A 5,170-nucleotide genomic window follows, 5' to 3' on the forward strand; every position below is an offset into this window, starting at 1 on the left:
TTATTTTATTATTTATTCAATCGGGTTGATCTCAGTACGTTGGTACATGTACTTACACAGCCCCACATTTATGTATCTCTGCAGGAGTGGATAGAATGACGGAAGTGGAAAGTGAGGATCAAAGTTGCCTACTCAGAACCTGAACAAGCCGTTGATGGTGTATCATACGGGCTGTTATCGAACCAAGACTGTTTAGAATGTATGTAGGCTGGTTGTCACGGTTCCTCCGCTCGTTTTAGCTTTCGTTAGCTGACGCCAGAGCGCTTGGTTGGGTGGATGGTTTTAGGACTGGAACTCCCGAACCAATGATGGTGAGCCGCGTATAAGAACATGAACGCTACTAAATAGGAGTAAAGAATATTCCAGTGGTGTAGGCGCCACGAGACCTTGAAATACCCAAAACAGGACAACCTCGAACAAAACTCACTCATTACTCCAGTGGTGAACGAATGGGTCTAAAGCAATATAAGTTATCAAGAGGACATCCGATTGATGGAATAAGGAGCTGCTCATCGCATCATGTACAAATTTAAACTGCCCAGCATTAGACTACAAACATTCCAACTTCATGTGCATCATGCCGGGAATATTAACAGAAATAAGCGATAATGAGGTACTATATGTGGTAGTTGGAATCAGGGGATAGGCCACGAGAAACAGTTTACTCATGTTCGACATCAGTAGGCGGACGCGATGTCCGGAGCCCGCATATATGACAATTGGTAGGTTGAAAATAAATTGAGTCTAGTAGACAGATGATCCACCGCACGTCTACCGAACATCCCAAAGAGTGGTTCGGGTGTGGGAATTTAGATAACTTAACAGTTAAGGGGAAGAATTGTTGGGGAAGATCCGTGGTTCAAACCAAACTTCGGTGGCTTGGGTACCTTGGCATTACTTGGCCGTCGTGCTTTCATGGTGGCTATTCCTCGAAGGGTATTACTGGTGATCAGGAAGGACGTCTGCCGCATGCGTTCGAGGATACAACATCTGACCAATTCACATATTTTCTGGACTTCTATGTCATCAGAATTACTGTGACAGTGCCGGTAAACGAGTCCTGTCTCTCGAAACACCATAAAGTCTGTGAGTGAGCAAAAATTCAAACGAGCCCTCCGTCTTTAAACAACCAGAACCAGAGTCTAAAGCTTTGTCTTCATTCTGTAAACCCCTCGAGAGCGAAACCACTGCCGCCAACTGTTTACGATAGCCAGTCAGACCGAACTCCGAGAAACAATAGGAAAATCTTTCACTAACGCAGACATTCTGATCACGTTCGATAATTATGCATCGTGTTCTGCACCTGCGGTACTCTACCTCTTGATTTTGCATCTGCACTCAGCCTGGTGACCTCCGAGAAAACAGTAGAAGCTATTCCTGATTTATTGGTCAGTTAAGACATTTTGCGAAGCAATGGAAGCAGATTTTAGTGGAATTATTAAAATGCTACCTCCGGTATTAATACACACTTCGTTTCGAATACTTTTGTACCTGCAGACCATACTACAACGTGAGCCCCCACATAACACCATCAAGCCTTTCGCTACCTGTGGACTAAATGTTCTATTAGCTCGCTTGAACCATAATTGTAACAGTGTTCGATATTGTCAACACAGCTTATTTTTGAACCCGATTGGAATGCGGCATTTATATCTACTTCCTCTGGCTTGAACGCGTTTAGCGGACGGACGGGTATGCAACAGGTCATTTCGATTGGTGCGCAACCTAAATACCAAGTCTAAAGGCCATCAAGCCCTATGCTGACGATGCTTTTATCCTGAGGGATCGCAACTGACCTGTTGCCTGCTACTTAGGCCCCCAAACACTGAAGTTTTTGGAGGCAGCTTGACGGTCGTCTGTACTTTTCGTCCATATTTGCCGCTGTTTGAATGGGAGGTGGCCGTGTGGAATTGTGAAATTATGGCCGGCCCACTGTCGTGTGTCCTCGAGATCGTCGACCTAGCTACTCTTCGCCTGAGATCCTAAAGTGCCGACGCAAATGCACATCGCAGGATTTTTCACAGAGCATATGAACCTTCTGCAATAAGGTAGAAAATCTGCCCAAGGACAGCTATCTGGAATGCTACTTCATGCGGGAATCACCTTACAAACGAACACGGAATCTAGAAAGATCGGATACCTGTAAAAACCTTCGAAGTCTGAACCAAGCAATGAAAGCTTCAATCACCAATGTTTTGCTAGTTTATTATTAAGTGAACACCAAATGCAACTCAGATAAGACTCAAAAAACGTCATTCTTACTGTGCATCATAGTAGGCACCTTTAAGGCTGCTTCTTTTACAGGAATTTCGCTGGAATAAGCACCAAACCCACAGCGTGGCACACTGGCCAAGAAACCTGCTTTACAACAAAGGTGCAAAAACTCCCCCTTGAAATGATAAAATAACTGCTTAGCACAATTGGTTCTTAGTGGCTCAGTAGATAATAGTATCGCCTTGTCTTTCGATAAATCCGGTTTGATCGGGGTGCCATCCTGCTGTGCTCAAGGGATTGCGTGGTGCCATTCAACATAAACTAGCACGCAACGCGTTGAGATTTTGTCCTGAATTTCAAGACTTTTCGGCAGAACAAATATTCAGTGAAGTAGGGTCTACAAACAGCTCATTTGTCACGGTTTCAACCTAGGGATCAGTCGTTCATAAAATTCTTCACTCTTGGAAACAAATGTCGGCCACTGTCAATGAATCCGAAGTGGCGGTTAATTTCGGTTCACATACAGACTTACACGAAAGAAAACGGGATGCCACGTTTTGAATACGAGCATATACCTCTGGCGTTCCTCGAGGATGACGGTCTTCAGCGAAGATTCATCAGGGTGCACAACTACAACGATGATAACAGAATGATGAAGCGTAGACATGAACACCACTGACGAGTGTATTAACCTATCTTTACGGAAAAATCTAAACGGAGTGGCCCAGTTGGAAAATGGCAGCATATGCACTCTTCTCCTGTGAAAACAGTGAAGCCTTTTTCCACTGAGTAGGAATTTTCTCGACTTTGCAACGTGTCCTATTTTGAATATTTCGGTATTACTCAGCCTGTTGAATGCTTTGTAAGTTGTGCAAATCAACTACATTGCCAATGTACTTCACAATGTTCACAAATTCATATATTCAACTCGGCTGCAGCTCCAGTACGCCTGAGTTCATTTACAACCCTAAACACTTCGAAGTGTTTTCAAACCCCGAAAACCTGTCTACGTAGCCAGCCTTAATGTTTGCACACTGAAGCAAACAGGTCAACAGGTGGATTCCTTCTGCATTGATGTCTATTTTCTGTCAGAAACAAAGACGCATGACGCAAGTACCATGATCGAACTGACTGCCCTCTCGCTCCCTTCCAGGTTCCGGCTGCACACCTCTGGTGATACAGAGGCCGCTTCAGCTGGATATGCTAGGGTGACTATTGTAGTAAGCGCACGAGCGTCTCTGCTTGATTGGATACCTGTTGATGGTCGCCGTTTGGCAACATCTGTGAGAGAATCCAGAGGAATTAGGGACCATCGCAACTTGTTTGTTGTGTCTGCTTACGCCCCAACTGACTGTCGCCCTGAATCTGTTAAGGACAGTTTCTATGACACTTTAGGTACCTTTCTACAGAAGGCTAAAAGCTCAGATATCACTGTGGTTGCTGATGGCATGAATGCCCAGATAAGTAGACCGATAAGTAGCCCGATTGGGTGGTCATCTTGGTTTGGAAACGAAACACACGGACAACGAGGATTGTTTACTTTATATGTGTGCCTATCACAGACTGTTCCTTTGCAGGACGAATTTCCGGAACGGCGGAAATCGCTTGACAACGTGGTACCCACCAACAAACCAGCGCCGAATCCAAATAGACCACATCGCCGTCAGTTATCGGTGGTGAGAGTCGATCACTGCCTGCCGCTTCTTCTGGAACACCAGCGTGGACTCCGACCACGCACTCGTTCGCTGCCGCTTTTCATTGCGCAAAACGCGCACACCTCGTTTAGCCAGTGGGCCCAGAAGTCGAAGGAAGCTATCAGAATCAGCTCCTCGAATGCCTGCCGGATGGTACGGTGTCGGATATAAACAGCCACTTGGAAAAATATCCAAAGCACTACTCAAAGCCGGAATGTCTATTTGCGGTACAACCCGGCCAACCTCATCCATGTATTGGATTTCTGATAGGACCGTGTCTTTGCTGGAGACCCGGCGACAGAATCCACCTGGCCTCCACCACAACTCCACCCGACGCATCATCCGACGCCAGGTGAAACTGAGTGTCCGCGCAGACCGAGAAGCTTGGTGGACCCGAAAGAAATGGGGGATGCAAACAATGTTGGAAACGCGCGTCAACTGTTCCACTTGCTTCGTTCGACTGATCCTCGAGAACCGCTTGTCAGCGAACTAGTCAGGGACTAAAATAGCTCCCTGATATGCAGCAAAGCAGAACGTTCGGACTGCTGGGCACAGCACTTTGAAGAAGAATTCAGCTGGCCACCTGCTACCTCCGATCCAGACTCCTGGCCTTCAGCAGAAAGGTGGGCCGTGAATATGGAGTCGCCTTCAGCTTCAGAAGTACTTGAATGTATTTCTCTACTCAGGCGTCATCATGCTGCTGTTCCTGAACACCTTCAACCTGCGCTTTTCAAGGATGGCGGTAGGCTCCTCAGCTAGTGCCTGCCTAATTTCATCATCATTGTTAGCTGTAATAACCGCGCACTCGTCGTACAGTGGTTGTAGCTGCCGCAGTTTCGTTCACCGATATTTTTTTTGGGGGGGGAGGGGTAGGGAGCTGCGCGTTGCAGGCGGGAGCTGATAAATTGGTGCATAAATGCAGCACTGTCAGTGGGCTGTCAAGTGGGGGGGGGTTAAGGTTGGAAAAGGAGCTATGCATTGAAGGTAATAGCTTGGATGCACGAGCGCCGTTGAGGGCGCGACTGGGCCATATCTGACAATGTCCCTAGCCGTTGGTGTGGCCCGTCTCGAGGTCCCCATCCAGGAAGACGGTAGTGATCAGCGCAGCTCAGTTTGCTGGTAATGGCTCTCATACTTCGCTGCCAAGTCATTGTTTGACCGCCTCTAGATCCCTTCCACCCTTCACGTGGTTGTGCGAAAAGAGCCCTTCGAGGAAGTCGGTCGACTGGCATACGCAACACGTGGCCAAGCCAGCGCAACCT

Source organism: Opisthorchis viverrini (assembly GCF_000715545.1).
Source record: "Opisthorchis viverrini unplaced genomic scaffold opera_v5_674, whole genome shotgun sequence".
NCBI classification, from domain to species: domain Eukaryota; kingdom Metazoa; phylum Platyhelminthes; class Trematoda; order Opisthorchiida; family Opisthorchiidae; genus Opisthorchis; species Opisthorchis viverrini.